Source organism: Uranotaenia lowii, chromosome 3 (assembly GCF_029784155.1).
Source record: "Uranotaenia lowii strain MFRU-FL chromosome 3, ASM2978415v1, whole genome shotgun sequence".
NCBI classification, from domain to species: domain Eukaryota; kingdom Metazoa; phylum Arthropoda; class Insecta; order Diptera; family Culicidae; genus Uranotaenia; species Uranotaenia lowii.
In genome coordinates this window covers 163,400,753-163,418,054 of record NC_073693.1, presented here as the reverse complement: position 1 = coordinate 163,418,054, position 17,302 = coordinate 163,400,753, and the positions used below count along the sequence as shown (strand labels likewise).

Genomic DNA, 17,302 nt, shown 5'->3' with positions numbered 1-17,302 from the left:
ACGGGATTTGGAATCCACCGGGAAAAATGCAGGAAAAAGCCGGGAATTTCTCCCGAAAAGTCTGGAATTTTTGGCTCGGTGAAAGTCTGTTCAATGAAGTTTGAACGAAAAAGGCGAAACAATTAAAAATTGATTCACAGTTGATCATCAATCTCTTTCCGATTGGCTTCGACCGATTTCTACCAGGTCGAAATGGATCCTCCTACCGTGTTGGATCGGTTTTGACTAGTTTTAACTTGCTTCATTGAACAACGGGAATAACCGTAACGAAATCGATAATCCAGTATGCTCGTTATACTCACTCGAGAGATGTCGAGTCCTATTAAAACAAAAAAAAGGAAAACAATCTGTTATAGAAACTATTGCAAATCGGAAGCGAGAGGCGGCCGAGGAGGCGAAACAATTGAAGCTTCTATCCGACGCTCATAGAGAGGAAGTATGATGGACGACAAAATTTGTACTCGGCCAACGGCCAAATACCGAATATTGACCTTTTAAACTATTCGACCAAACGAATATTCGGTCGAATACTCCAGAGAATTTTCAATTATAAAACCAAGAGCGATTATTTCATTTTCCTTATATTTGTTCCATTGTAATACCCCTCATGTTTTGAATCGATCATTTCCAATCAGATGATATTACCATATGATGTATTACGAGGTCTTTTTCAGGTAGGGGTTTCTCTGATATTCAAAATGTCTCAAAGAATTGAAAGGACATTAGATGACTTGTCGCTGCTAGGGCTTTGGTTACCAAAGATATTTGGATCTTGTGAAATCTGGAACAAAACATGTCAAAGCAGGTGCTAAGCAATTTGAAATTGCTTATTTGATATTGAATAATATGAAGGTCGGATTTGAGCAAAATATCTTCAGAATACTAGTTTCAAAGAACGATGATTTTTAACTTACATAAAAATACCATACTTTCCATCACCCGTTTATGGTCGGGCAATTCAGGACGATTTTTGAAAAAAATTTAAAAACAAAGGCAAATCTTAGAAATCTAGGTCTAGGTAGGTGGATTTTTGTTTTGTTTCCTGTTTTACAAAATCGGGAATTTCATGTTAACATGCGGGAAAAAGTCGGGAAAAATGCGGGAAATCCAAAATGGATTTCGAGTGGCCACCCTGAGGAAATGATTAGTAGAACCTATGAACTATGAATTCAATAAGGGTTCGAAACCTTGGCAAATGCTTTGAGGATGTATGTTAAATTGGATGTATGTTAAACTGAGAGCACGTGACTGATATAGTGACAGAAAAATACTATTGTAACATTGAGATCTGGGGACCAAAAAAAAGGTCGCCACCTTCAAAACTTAGGTGTCCAGACATTTGCAGAAATTTCCAGACATTTTTTAAAAATCTTCCAGACTTTTCTAAAAAATAGTTGGCAACCCTGATCGCCAGTGTTATTCCAATATCTCCTGTTCCAGTAACGGCGTATCGAGGCCGGCTATCCATACACATAGTTTTTGCTTCGTTACGCTCAATGAGCGGATTTTGACACTTCAACCATAAAATGATCACTTGGCACCTGATGATTTTTTCTTCACAGAACTAATCCGAATCCGCTTAGTAGCAGAGTTATATGTCGATCTCAACTCTCATAGCCTAAATTCTCCAGAAATATAAAGACATTTACAGCTTCGAAAAATTTGATGTCAGAATTTTTCGAAATGAACTCGCTTACAGATAAACAAACTAAATTTCTAGTTTGTTTTCTCGCCAAAAAGAAAAAGGAATTAATTTTGAATACCACGCACTTCCAGTTTGAATTATCTTAAGAAGGAAAAAGGAACTTAACATTATGTTTATAGAATCAGAATCTAACTATGTCTTAAAAAAAGATCCAACTCAATTTTTAGTGCCATCTCGTGAGCATGTATAGTGTGTGGTGGTTAAAATGTTTGTTTATTACATGAAAATTTCAAAGCGTGTATAAAACGGAGAAGAAAGCAATGAGCAAAACAAAAAAAACGGGTTGGAAGCAAAAAGGATGCCAGCCTTTTTTTAACCGTTTTAGAATTTGAAATAAAAAGTGAAATTATTTAGCAAACCTGCCAGTTGACCGATATTGATTGCTGCAACTTATCTTAACAATGTAATTTTGTTCGTTAAACATTGAGATGAGTATTTCAAACAAAATGATACTTGCAACTCGTTTTTGCGACCAATATAGAACGCCGTCTCTTAGTGTAGAAATGTAGAAATAATATTTTCGCATCAGTTCACCAGCGAGTCTAAAAATTTTATTTAAATGGACAACATTCGAAACGGTTGGAGTTTCGTGGAAATATTTTATGATATTAATATGCAAAGTTAAAATTGTTTTAAAAAACAGTCGTTCGTAGTTTTTGATTTTCAGAATTATAATAAGAAAAAAAAAAAACAGTTGAATGTCATGCATGACAAACGTCAATATAAACTTGATAATAGACCGTCAATTCGTTCCTTTACAAAGATTTTGCGTACAAAACTGCAGCAAATAAAATTGTTTATAATTTAGTCTAGCTCAATTACTAACAAATCCTTCCGATCGCGTATACTCAATTTACGAACGCTCTGTAACAGAATTTCCACAGACACCTGACATTACGGTTTACTACAAACAGTATAAAAAATCATATACTTGCATTTTTATTGCTATGTTAATGTATTAAATTGAGGCAATTTTGCGAAACATTAAAATATATCCCAACTGGCAGTCCTGCTGGCCCTAGAATAGAAAATCAAAACAAAAAAAAATTACTTTCTCACCAAAAGTTTTTCGCGATTTAAATTACTTTCACCACCTCGTTCGATACCAGCACCGGGTGCAAATGATCCGGAAAATTCGTGGGAACCTTTGGAACCTTTGAAAAAGTGTGCCAGCTTCGTCCAAAAAATTAAAAAAAGGTAACTCTCAATTTTTCCATACAAAATTTTCTCCAAAAGAACCATTTTGATCAGCGCCATCTCTAAATGAGAAATTGAACTAGTGATTAAAAAAACTCACCCCATTGGATCGACTAATTGACAAAGATGGCGGCAATCAAATACAAAAGTCTATATTTTTTTCTATATTCGGTTCGATCACCTTGACTGACTGCTGATTGCTCTAAAATCGAACGGTGTTTGTTTTGCAGTGCAGTGGCAACCGCTGTAACGAAACGAAATAAGCGTGAAAACTGTCAAAAGTGAAATTGCATGTCAACAAAAACATCCAAGACTCCGCGGAATCTGCTACATTTTCTCGCTTTTAGATGTTGGTTTGAAAGGCTTTGTAGGAACCAGACTGGTCGGTAGCACCGGTGCCAGCAACTAAGGTGAGCAATAATCTGAACAACGGAAGTGCGGTGGCTGGAAATACCGGGATTGATGGACTTTTCTACGAACAAAGGTGGCATCGCGGGACAGCTGGCCATCACGAGGAAGTGTTGCCTCGAGGAAGTATTGGGGAAGTTCAATGATGATGAGCGACTGCAGAAAGTTGTAACTACCAAGGTTTGCAGCTATTAAAAATATGGCTCATCAATTTTAAGTTTTAATTATTCTTATCTCATTGCAGGTAGGTCGGTTGTTAAAGTTTTTTATACTGGAAGCTGTGAAATCTATGAAAAAAGTTTCTCCAGACAAAGAAGTAGCTTTAAATTTCATAAACTAGATAAGCTGATCAGTTCGCTTCCAGATTCCAGTGGACACCACCGCTTGTGATCAACTAACCGGGCTCCATCCGTATCTGGTCTAATGCATGACAACGTACTTGGCCGAAGTATCTCTTCCTACGGCCCCCCATTCGACTGTCGCAGAACAGCTCTGCCGGCAAACCAACGGGCGATCCATGGCACAACAAAAGCAAACCATTCCCGTGACGTAACTATCACTTATGGTCTGATTCGTCCACTTCAGACGAAAAGTCGTTGGTTCTTAAGACTGATCAGGTGGCGGGATTTCAGAATTCAAAACACGGTGGCATCCGCGAGAAAAGGTAATAAAAACTAAATAGGTAGGTAAATCTATTTTGAAATAGTTATTCTCTCATCGCGAATCATCAGTTGTTTTTATTCTAGTTGCAATGATAATAATTTTATGTCATTCTATGGTAGAAAAACTGCCTTCAATAGACCCTCATTGAAAGTTTAAAAATTCAATTACCTTGCGAGAAGTTAAACAATTATGTGTTAATCGTTTTATTTATTTCAAGGCCTCTTCATCGACAATCGTAATCAGCGTCATCGACAATCATGAACTTTGTAAATGTGTGCTGACAGCTCTTAAAGAGTATCATCGGCAATCGGTGGGCATCAATTCATTTTTGATGTAAATTAAAATTAAGCAATCTTAACATATCAATGCCAACAGTTACTACCACTGGTCCCGGCATATATACTCCAATAGAAAGGGTTTGAGCTAAAATGATGAAGAAGTACATTTAAAAACAATCAGAAAATATCCAGAACTTGTTGCTGCGTCAAAACTCAAACAACTAGCTCCACAATTTGGAACCGCAAGCAACTACATCCAGAAGCCAGAACTGTCTGACTGCCATTATTGAAACCATCCAAGCTGGTAAGTTTTGAAAGCAGGTTTCTAATTCTAGCAGTCTGATAAATGAATAACTTTTTTTTCCAGATGTTTCTCATGTATTTATGTTCCGGTTCATTTAACAAAACATATAATGTTGATTCAAATTGTATAACTTTCGAGCCATGACCCCGCTTTGACGCTGGACTACGCCAAGTTAAACTGCAATCAATTTGCCTATCCTCATCTGCAATAGATTCAACAGGGAAAAGTTACCAAGGAATTCAAGACGTTCTCTTAAAAGGATTTTGGAAATGATGAGAAATGCCACGTTGAAAAAATGTTAGAACAAAAAAGGTGAGTTTTATTTTTATGTACTTTAATTTGAACATGGCAGGAATTTAATACAGTGAAACATTTTTAACGTTCAAACAGATTTGTTTATATAATGGTACCTATTTGTTAAATAGTTTTCTAAATTCTAGTATGTATTAAAATACTTGAACAAAGTAGGCAGCCCCGTTGAATCAGAGTATTATAATTTTTAATAAGGAAAATGCTGCAACTTAACCTGTAATTTTGGTGAATTAGTTAACAGTCAATTGTACGATTGTTATTTTTTGACATTCGTTTTCAATTTCACTGTAACTTAGGATTTGGCTGAGGACGACAAGAATTATTTAGAAAACAACTGCCGAGGTTGTAGAATTGTTTATATGTTTCCGCAATCAGTCCGACAATTATTTGGCTATAGCGCGCGAATATAGAGAATGTAGTCTGAAGCCAACAGTACGTTTATTATCAAAATATTGGAATACTTAGTGCTTAATTTTCTTCCAACAGAATCTAAGATAAATTTGAATGGAACTACCCCCTTAATAATTCCGCACAATGGCAATATGGCAGCGACGGAACGCGAATCCGGAAACAAGGTCACTAAGCTTTCCGTTATGGCCCAAAACCGCAGAACCGAAACGATCGACGACCAATATATTCTTTCAATGAAATATAACCGGGTTTCAAAGTCTTTTAGTCGTCTCATCATCCGCTGCAGACAAAACAAATAAATTTTGAACGTGCAACAAAAAAAAAATTTGGTTTGAAATAAACAAATAATAAATCAAAGAACGCTTCTTAAAATGATGTCTTCGAAAGCTCATATTGTCGATAAATAATACGACGTAATTTTATTTCTTACACGATCTAATTTTATGTAAAAAATGATGCTACGCTTTTGTGCGTCCTACTTGACGTAAATTTACATCATTGATGATGTAATTTTATGTCAAATGTGCTATTCAATTATAGCCGGACATTTTATGTCTTCAAGCGTTTCTGTATTTTTCAGGTTAATTTTATGTCAAAAGTGATGCTTCTTTTTTGTGCATCCTTTTTGACATAAATTTACACCAAAAAATTAATAGTGTGTAACTAACTCATTATTTCATTAAGTTATCATTAAGATCAACATGTGATCCGTTGATGTTTTTACAAATAAACAAATAAACTAGTTTTGTCCCAGATTTCACAGATTTCACAGGAAAACGAAGAATTTGACAAAATATCAGCTAATTTTGTGAGGAAATCTCTATTTTTACTACTTCTGCTGAATTTTGCTTCCTATTTCCCGCGAGATGTTCAAAACTCATTCAATGAAGAGTTTATAAGTTTATCGAGCTTTTGTGAAAGTTTCATATAAATAATATCAACTATGAGAGAAATGGCACTCTGCCAATGTTGAAAGTTTGTAAGCTGCTCGCCGCGATTTCAATTTTTTCGAACGCAACAGTAGTTTTGTGATCAGAATATTGATACTCTTCAAATCAGGGGAAGAACCAATATTTATAAAAATATATTTTTAAGTTTTTGCAAAAAAAAACCTCAAGTGTCCTCAAGTAGACAAGTTACCCCTACATGTTATATTTTTGTTCGTTTTTTCCCATATTCAGAAATTTATCTAAAAAAAACATACTTTTTTAAATCAGTACTGGTCGGATGGGATAATTCATAAACTAACACAAGCCAACAATATTCAGTATTCATCAAAGTAAAGTTGTTGCATAAATTAAAATCTTATTCCAAATGCAGAAAAATATGATGTCAGAAATAGTCAAAGTTTTTTTTAACTAATTTTCTAAAAGTATTCAAATGCTTATTTTCGTAGCATTGAATCTCTGAAACTAGAATAGTTGCATTTGAATCATTGATGGAATGGAGTTAGTAAAAAGATTCAAATCAGTTATTGTTTTTCATTATGTTTCAAAATCGTCTGTTTATTGTTTCTTCATGTGAAATAGGAAAGTGTGGGGTTTTTTGAAGCACCTTTTTCATTTGTTCCATAACTTTTTTCTAATATATGATAGAAAGAAACTGGCTAATGGAATGGTATTTATTAACGTTTCAACTTTTGGCTTTTTACTGTTCAATTTAACTGTTGTAAGCGTGGTCCAAAAAGGGATTTGTTTGCGATTTCAAATCTTGGGGGCTCAAATTGTTCTATGAACTAGCAGAAGGCCTCATGCCAATTTTGAGCTCAATCGATCAACTCTAAGGTGGAGCCGCTGAACGATGCTCAAATCAAGGGAGCTTCACAAGATGTTCTGATGAGATAAAACGAGGTATTTTTAGCTTTAGTTCGAGCTAGTAGAAATTGAAAACAGTGAAATACATTTGTTTGCCACTTAACAATTTGTTTGAAACCACAAATTACTAAATGGCAGCATTTGTGTAGAATTATTTAAACGACATTTCAATCAAATTTTTAGAACTATCGATCTCGAATTACTTAATTTAGAACCAAAAGAGCTATTTTTGCCGCCGAACATGAGCGTCGTTGAACAACCCTTAAAAGTAGATCAAAGAACAGTTTTAACCCCCAAGATTTTAAATCGGAAACATACCATTTCGTTTGGATCATCCTACTGTGTGTATATGGAGCATCGAGTTATAATTATACTGACCCATGTAGTCTAATAAATCTCCAGACTAAAGCCTGGCTATACAAAAACTAAATATCTGCGACAAACCAAATGAACTTATTTTGTGTAACTCCGTTAAGCGCCACATCAAGTTGTATGCTAACAATATCAACCCACTACCTACTACGCCGCACAGTGGGCCAGGAACCACACTTTTGCGGTCAAAATTGACTGCAGGCCAGAGGCTTCGTTGTAGCTCATTGGTGTCTTCCACAAAGTTATTCGGCTATATTTGCGCTATCTATTGATGGATTTAAATTAGTACTATTTTTATCCGCATGGTGGCGCCAAAATCTAACTTTTTACAGAAGCAAGATACAGGCATGGTTTCTTCTACAAAGTTGTTCATTACACCTTTAACATCAACTTTGTAGAACATTGTTAAGCTCTATGTTATGTACTTAACTTGCAAAAATAATAATTTAAGGAAACCTTGCAAAAAAATAGTTTTTTTCACCTATTTTTGTGTTTAGCTATACAATATCTCAAATTTCCACAGTATTCGATTGGAATAGACTTAAATGAGATATTCTAGTGGAAAACTTATTCGTTTCGCCGATTTTTTCTGTCAAAATTGCAAAAAATTGGTTAAAATTATACATTTTTCAAATTGCAATAACTTGCTTGCGAGCAGTTTGGCGCACCTCATTTCTCGAGAAGTGACAGCTGTGATTATGATCTAAATGCATGTAAAAAATGTCGGTGGGTTCTCGTGGGTTCCTTGCCAAATGATTTAATAAAGTTGGTAAGTTTTCAATACAAATCAACATAATTTAAGACCTTTTTCAAAGAAAACATCCGAATTTCTCGTAGAAAAGTCGAATTTTCATCGTTCAATTATTGGAGTTGCTGCTTGAATAAATAATTCAGCACATTTTTCGCACTTTTAATCTAATTAGAAAAAAAATAAAAATTTTCAAAAATTAATTTAAATAAAAACAGTTTTAAATTATTTTTTTATTTTTTTAAATAAATTTTACCAAATGTGCTTAATCGCTTAATTAAGCATCGCAATGGACTAAAGCAATAAAAAAAAAGACGAAAAAAAAGGTCTTAAAATATGTTGATTTGTATTGAAAATCTACCAACTTTATTAAATCATTTGGCAAGGAACCCACGAGAACCCACCGACATTTTTTACATGCATTTAGATCATAATCACAGCTGTCACTTCTCGAAAAATGAGGTGCGCCAAACTGCTCGCAAGCAAGTTATTGCAATTTGAAAAATGTATAATTTTATCCAATTTTTTGCAATTTTGACAGAAAAAATCGGCGAAACGAATAAGTTTTCCACTAGAATATCTCATTTAAGTCTATTCCAATTGAATACTGTGGAAATTTGAGGTATTGTATAGCTAAACACAAAAATAGGTGAAAAAAACCATTTTTTTGCAAGGTTTCCTTAAATTATTATTTTTGCAAGTTAAGAACATAACATAGAGCTTAACAATGTTCTACAAAGTTGATGTTAAAGGTATAATGAACAACTTTGTAGAAGAAACCATGCCTGTATCTTGCTTCTGTAAAAAGTTAGATTTTGGCGCCACCATGCGGAGAAAAAAAACTAATTCAAATCCATCAATAGATAGCGCTAATATAGCCGAGTAACTTTGTGGAAGACACCAATGAGCTACAACAAAGCCTCTGGCCTGCAGTCAATTTTGACCGCAAAAGTGTGGTTCCTGGCCCACTGTGCGCCGTGAGCTCAAGCAGCGAAATCCACACTTTCTCGACCACCACGCGACGGCATAAACAGCACACAGAGAGCACATTCTGAACACGTTTTCCCACTTTCACTAATTAGCTTCACCCCCAACTCGCCGAAAGCTCGCCAAAATAAGCAACAGTAGCAACAGCAGGAATGAATTAATGCTCCTATATAGTTTGTTTGTTTATTTTTCGTTGCCATTCAGTTTTTTTCTGTTGCTCGTTGCGTCCCCCTGGCTCGAGAGTACTACGCGAACGATGTGCAAAGTTTGCGCAAAAGTTGAATTACTTTCTCAAAGTCGCCCCGTCGAAAGAATGTTTATCACGTTGTTGGAACAACTGCCACCCACACATAGACACATGTACATAGAACGTTATCTACGCAAGCCATTTGTTTTCAGATCTGGTGGAAAATTTCCCAACCAGCCTCCGGGCTGTGTGATGATTTGGATTAATGACTTCATTCAGGCAGAGTGTATTTCGGGTCTGAATTATTAAGCTGCTCGATCTGTTGCAGGCTGAGCAAAGAAGAGATATCATAACAGTTGGTTTAATTGAAACCGTTGATAGCTTTAGGGGCTATAGTTAGTATCCAGTATTTTATTCAGTCTTTTGACTATCATTTATAACGGGTTGGGAAAGGGGAGACAACTTTTTTAGGTTTATAAAAATCTATCAGCGGGTAGGTATGTGCACTTTAACAAACTAAATTCTTTAAACTCCTCGAATGTTAGGCTTAATTCCAAATTGACCGAAATTTTCTAATCTCCCTAAACGTGTGAAAAGATTTGAAAAGTTCGTCACAGAGTTCACCTGATTTTTTTAATGTCTGGCTCGGAATAAGGCTGTGCTAACGGAAGGGGGATTAAGGGGCTTAACCTCCCCTCCCCCAAGGAGATTTTTCCATGCCAAAACTTTAGTTCAAGAAATGAATTAACCGTAGTAACGGATCCCAAAAGGAATTTAAAAATAGACTCGCCTCCGGCGGAATTTGAATCAAAGACTAAGACATTTCATTTTACTGCATTGAATTATGAATTTCGAATTGCAATGCCCTTAAATATTGGCACTCATAAACCCTACCTCCTCTTTGGGAAAGATTACTTTAAGAAATGATACTGATAAGAAATATACCTTAAAAAACTCTTATCCTGTTTAACTCCACATTCGAAAGTGTATTGATAATTTAGAAAAGGCCACGAAATTATCATTTTTAAGAGCAAATTTTGATAAGTATGTGTGCCCTGAATCTAAATGACAATTATTCGTAGTTTTTCTATAAGTTTTTGATTTTTCCTAATTGATTTTAAAATTGATTAATAGTAAAAGTCAAATAGATTTTCTGTCTTCAACAAATTTGTTAAATAAAATAAAATTAAATTGAATAAAATAAATACTTACTTTAGTGATGCCGGGAATGATATCTTTTCAAATTTCTTAAAATTGTAGAATCAAACGTTTTAAATGAATGTACCCCTTAAGTTTGAATATCTAGGCACTTTTTTATTTATTCCAAAACTTCATACTCAGAGCATAACTCAAAAACTGTTCTATTGTGATTTTTTTTAACTTCATTTCGGATTCAGCGCCCGATTTCACATTAAAAATCACCTTCAGTTTAGCTAGTTCAAAATTGCTGTAAACTAGTGTGATTGATTTAATTTGAATCTGATTGATTCTTAAACTAATAAATACATATCATTAGTGATCTAATGATCAAATCTTCCAAATCAATCGTTAACCCTTCAATACATAGTGTTGTTTTAAAACAACACTAATCAAAATCCAAATATCTCTGAAATGCGTTGATTTTTTTTAGGGATGTATTCACAAAAAAAGTCAAGAGATTAAAAGAAATTAGCCCATTGTATTTTCATTACGATATTCTAATGTATTTGTGAGATATCTAAAAAAGTATGCGGAAGAAATGCAAAAATGAAATTTAATTAATTTATTTTTTTTTTGGAAAATGTAGTTTTTGAAAAATCGCTGTTATTTCTTCAGATTTGCAAATTCCAACCAATTTTTTAATTTCAACTAATCACAAATATTTTGTGCACCCAATTAACAAGTTTTGGAAGAAATTTGCAAAATCGTATCGAAATGGATTAAGAATTTTCAAAATTATTTTTCAACTTTTGAGTATTATGAAAGATATGGCCCATCAAATATCTTTCAAAATACTCAAAACTACGACTTCAAACCTGTTCAGTGGTGCAATTCGAATTAAAATGTTATTATTTCACTGAACCAATAAATGGTATTCTAATTTAAAAAAAAAGTCTTTCATTTAATGGGTAAAACATGGGCAACAAAAATTTTGTTGAATTTTATAAATAAGATTTTTAAATGGTAAGACGTTTTCATTGAAAAATTTTCTATTTAAAATTTAAAAAAACTAATATTTTTCACGGAAGTGATATTATTAATTTTCAAACAAGTTTTCCGAATTGTACATTTCCATAATAGATTATTTTAGAGTTTTTTAGATAACTTCTTATTTGTTTGTCAATTCTGAATATTAGTTTTTAAAACACAAATAATAATTTTACAACTAATCCTCCAAAAAGCTTATACGTACATCTAAATTTTGAATCAAAAAAACATTGTTTGTACCTTTAGTCCCATTATTTAAATTGTCGGGGACAACGTATTCAGCAGATCTTTAAATTTTCTCTTATTTTTATTAATGCATAATATTAACTAAATTAGTATTTGTTATGTGTTTTCAGTATTTGAAACAAAATTTGGAATTCCATTTTTCATATGGCCTGGCTTCGACCAGACCGAACTGAACGCCATGAGAAATTTTTTAAACTGCAGATTTTGAAACTCATGTAATTCGTTTGCGAGACCAAAATAAGTAAATTGATTCACTGGGATGTGTTCCTTGGGTTAAAAACTATTGGTTCTGGTAGATAAGTTTTACAGATTTTGTCCAAAGTTGAAAATATTAGTACAATAAACTCAAGTGTCTCGGAAAACTGCTGATGGCGTTCAGTTCGATCTGGTCGAATCCCGACCATATCATCTTAGATCATTAGAAAAATCGATTCTCAACTTAGATTTTGTTAGTAAATAGAAATTTTGAATGATGAATTGATCATGTTTCATTATAAATATATGAGGTAAATATTCTGAAATGCAAAACAGTTTTTTAACCTTTTGTTATGGAACTGGAAGAATTTGAATATAAAAATCTATCACAAACATAGATTTGATCACTGATACTCTTAATACAAAACTCAATTTATTATTCTTTGTATTTAGTTAAATTCAATTAGCTGCTTCGGTCTTTTGATTTCAAAATGGATTTTTTTTAACCTGAGCGAGAATTTATATTTGAAATCGTGATTAAACGTTTTTTTTAATTCATGGTAAATTTCTGACAAGATCTGATTTTTTTTAGAATTCGGATTTAATCTTTTTTTTTTAAATCTGGTTTTATATTTTATGTATTCTATATATGCACTGATTTTTATGTCCGAAGCTTTGAATTCTTGTTGTATTCGAAGCAAATTTCTAATTCAGAATAAATAACTTCTATTTGAACAAAAAACCTATCGAAAAAATTATAGATTTGAAAATTGTATTCCAATCATTTCGAATCGTTACAGTGAAGTTTATTATATGCTCGGGTTTGTGTGATGGCCATATTAGTAGGAAAGTGATTGTAAAAATAAATTTTCTTAGTTATTGACCATTTTTGATAATGTTATTATTTGAAGTTGAATATGAATTTTTGAACTGAAACTTGAAAGTGCAAATAAAGTAAAAAAATTAGAACAGGAAAGTCGTACAAATCATGCAAAACCAACAAAAAAAAAGAGAAAACAAATTTTCACATGTTTTAATTAATTTTGAAAATCAATTTTTTTGTTGGAAAAAGTGTAAATGTTGACAACTATTAATTAATTAAAATTAATAAAACTATCGTACTGGATAGTAGTTTCAACAAACACACTCTAAACTTTCTAGAGATGTGTCACATATTTAACACCAACAATACAGTCAACCAACGCACAGATGTAAACAATCTCAACACTATCTTTGCCTCAGTATTAGATATATTACACAAACACAATTATAAAAAACCATATGTCAAAAATACCGATAGCCATAAAGAAACAAACGCCAAAAATACCGATAGTCATAAAACAACGCAAGAAGAAACTATGTTATAGCAATCATACCGCCTAAAAGTACTGATAAGTGTTTTGTGTGTAGAAAATTTGAAATTTAATTACGTAAGATAGATTTTATAACACTTTGATCAACAAAATCACAAAATTATATATATTTACAGTGGAATCCAACAAAAAATAGACCGGACAATACGCTTTTACTAAAGCACAATAAGATTGACCATTTTGTAAGTAGGACTAAGTATAAGCTTTTAAAACACAAATCATTACACTTTTGACGTAGAATTACGTCTTACGGGAACACTATAGGGGTACAAATTGAAATTCTCGAACGGATCTCGCGTCACGAAAACTTTCCAATTCAAGGACATCTTTTCCGGATAATAATTCGGATCGGTTGCGTGTTGGTACACCAATACTAATAAAGCGCAAATAAAAATCGGAGCGCAAAACACCCGAGCAAAAAACCCCGACCGTTGACCCAAACTGCACTAGATCTGAAGTTATAAAAGGGCAAGCATTGAGCCGTCCCGGTTTCATTTGGTTTTTGGGCATTCTCCCGTGTGGTCGGCTAGAGCGACCAAACTTTCGTGAGCGCTGCTGTTTGCTTTGTTGATGACGTACGTGCGACCAATCTTGCCGATTGCTACCCATGGGCGCGACTTATGGTCCTTCTCACACAGTCGAGAACTAAAATCAAAAGGCTCTCACGGGATAGGGAACCTGGTGCTGGTAGTCAAAAAAATACGCTGAAGGAGCCCAACGAGTCATATTGATGTATGACGTTATTTCAAGGATTTTTATTCGTTGTCCCCCGATTCAAGTTTTTGACGTGGCTATTTCTTTTATCTAGAAGGCTTTGTAGTCAGCCAATCTGCTCTGGGTGTGGTACGGCAAAAGACCACCACACAAATTTCTAGGCAAAAAGCCACAAAAATTAAAACCAATTCTGCCCAGGACAGGACGAAAAACAAATGCGAAAGGCTACAAGTATCATTTTCCTTAGTAAATATTTAACACGGTAAATGGCGACACCAGCTACAGTTTTGTTTCAATATAACAGTTTTGTTTCAATATAATAATTTCATGACAACTTTGTTATTATTCTCTAGAGGTAGTTGGTATACCTACACTGCCGGCCGAAAGTTTGGAAACAAGTTAAATATGAAATAAAGTTACATATTTTTGAAGACCGAACTTACACTGATGAACAGAAATATTCGACACGTGCTAACTCATCACATTTACATAAACTCTGAAAAATTTGTGATATTTGAATATTTTTTATGTGAATAGATTCCGGGAAATGTTCTCTATCTAAGGGCTTTCTTTTTATGTTAAAACAACGAAAATTTCAACATAACACTAAAAGTATCGAATGTTTATGTCCATCAGTAGCTATTTTGATAATTTAAGTAAATTTAACAAATATGTTTTGATAAGTTTTCTCGTTTTAGAAGGGATGACCCAAACTTTTGGCCAGCAGTGCACTCAATTGATCCAGAAGAAAAACCTATGGATCAAAGCAAGCTTTTGTTTGTCCAGATTCACGCGTGTGTTCTACCCTTTTCCGTTATTATTCTTTGAACTTTCCCTTCATTTTGCTTGCGCTAAGATATTTTTGGCATATAAAATAATTTTTTTAGCGAATTCGATTTATAGTTGCTCAGCAACTTTTGATCTAAACACTTTCAAGTTCAACGAGGGCTTGGCTCTATTGCCTTTGTGATAGTGTAGCAATGCTTAGGCAGTCGGCGCTAGAGCTGGTGCTTATTTAGTTTACATATTGCAGTGTTCAGGGGTTAGGGCTGACTGCACTAGCAATAACAAGAAAAATATAAAAGTCAAATTTATTCAAAATCAAGAAATTCGTGATAAAATTCGTAAAAAGTTTATTAATTTTTTGAGAAATGTAAAAAAAGATGCAGTAATTCTACGTAAACCTTGTGGTTGTGTCTAATATACCTACAACCTCTTAAACTTTTTAAACCACACAAATTGTAGGATCCCTGATGAAGGTGTTATACGACACCGAAACGTAGGATTAAAATAAATTTTATAAGAAACTGGACTGATTTGCCGAATATAATTTCATCAAAACATACAGTCGAAAACTCAACATCAACATTAATAAATAAATTAATTAAAATAAATCCACATATTTATTCTGGAAAACGTTTTGAAGCCAACAAATACTGCTTCCCTGTGTAGAAAACATATTTTTTAAATATCCAATAGAGCTGTTTTAAAAAGCGAACAAAAACAGTCGAACAAATGAGTGAATTCACGTTACAAAAAGAGGAAAGTTTTAAAGTTTAGGATAAAACTTTAATAATTTTAATAATAATTTTATAGCGAAAAAATTTTCTTTGGAAATGATGAGACGATCCAGAAATACTAAATTTCATGAAAATCGGTTGGAATCCAGCTGAGTTTCAACAGCTCGAATGAGAGAATTCACGTCACGAAATTTAATATTTTGTAAAATTTTCCAAGGAAAATATGCTATGAAAGCTATTTTGACTCTCCAGATGGTCGGATTTTTACAATAATTCGGTTGATTTTAAGTTCGTTTTTTTTCAAATAAAAAAATAATGAATGAAATTTAAAACAAAAATTTTGCTGAATCTTCAAATAAAGACTGGGAGAAACTGTAGTAATTTTAACGCATGATTCCGCAATATGTTGTTATTCAAGTGCCAGTCAAAATAACGGAAAAGTAAAGAAAAGTTACAGAAAATTTATGATTCTACAAGTCAAAATAACCAAATATCTCTTTTAAAAGTTTACATAAAAAAGTTGATGGCTCTAAAGAATTGTTCAGAATAACTTTAAATTTTGTGACGTGAATTCAGTCCACTACTCTGTTCTGTTTAAACTGAGTGAATTCACGTCACAACTTTAAACAAGCATAACTTTGACTTTTGTTCTTCAATTGAGAAGCTGCGCACATAAAATTTTAGATTATTGTTTTCTCTACATCTTATTTGAAGACATCGAAATCCTATTTCCACAAAGAGAACAGGAAATCAAAGTGGTATATACTGAAGTCAAAAATGGTCAATTCTTGCGTGAATTCACGTCACAAAAGTAATCAATCACAACACAAACAACTAAAAGTTAATTAAAGTTAATGATCAAATAATATTCATTTTGAAGAAAATTCAATTTGCGACCGTTTGCTACTTTTTTTTTCATTTTCAAGTAAATTGGTTAACTGCCAGAATGATATCAGTTCAGAAAAGTCTGGAAAAGCGATTTTAAGTCACGGTGGAATGTGTCAGTTGCACTTCAATTTTCGGACCCTGTAACATACTGACATAACTATGACATGGCCTAGAAATACGATTCGAAGTGCAATCCCAAATGTTTATTCTTCAGTTTTCATATTTAGACTTACAATTATTTATAGGATTAGTTTATTATATTTCCGAATACAGGTTTAAAGATGCACCTGTTTGAGTTTTAGTACCAACTGTTTCTGAATAACGGTAATCGACAGTATAATACAAATCAAAACAAATAAAATTAAATCGAAAAAAGACTAAAAAAAACTAGTCGAAGGTTTTCTATATCTCGGTCTACTGACGCTCATTAGACGGTTTCTCTATAGGCTCGAAACATGGATATTGCTCGAAGAAGACCTGCGTACACTCGGAGTATTCAAGTGACGAGGTGTTAAGAACCATCTTTGGCGACGTGCAGGAGAACGGAAGTGTGTCGTGAGGCGGAATACTATGTAAATAAAATACAATATGCCAAACCTCGGTAAAACAAGCAAAATACAGTTTTAACAAAATGAAAAATTATTGAAAAATTTGAAACAACCAAAACAATACAACAAAAAAAACAAATTTCGGCTTTCGATTTTGAAAACATTTATAAACCGCAAAAAAAATAAAATTAAAAAAAATGCATTTTTTTATTAGATTTTTTTGTGGTCTATTAATGTTTTCAATT

At 33.2% G+C, this 17,302-nt stretch overlaps 1 protein-coding gene and 1 long non-coding RNA gene across 5 annotated transcripts in view; one reads left to right on the top strand and one right to left on the bottom strand.

The window, feature by feature from the left end:
* LOC129751162 (band 7 protein AGAP004871) overlaps window positions 1-17,302 on the bottom strand; it is a 544,098-nt gene that overhangs the window by 523,715 nt on the left and 3,081 nt on the right. The gene's annotated exons all lie outside the window — the stretch shown is intronic.
* Window positions 3,147-5,585, top strand: LOC129751163 (uncharacterized). 2 transcript variants are annotated; one of them, XR_008738627.1, is made up of 7 exons: window positions 3,147-3,312; window positions 3,387-3,490; window positions 3,675-3,974; window positions 4,191-4,283; window positions 4,349-4,555; window positions 4,619-4,867; window positions 5,354-5,585. It is a non-coding gene; the product is annotated as an uncharacterized LOC129751163 (long non-coding RNA). The 2 variants fall into 2 exon arrangements; XR_008738626.1 differs by having other exon boundaries at window positions 3,147-3,490.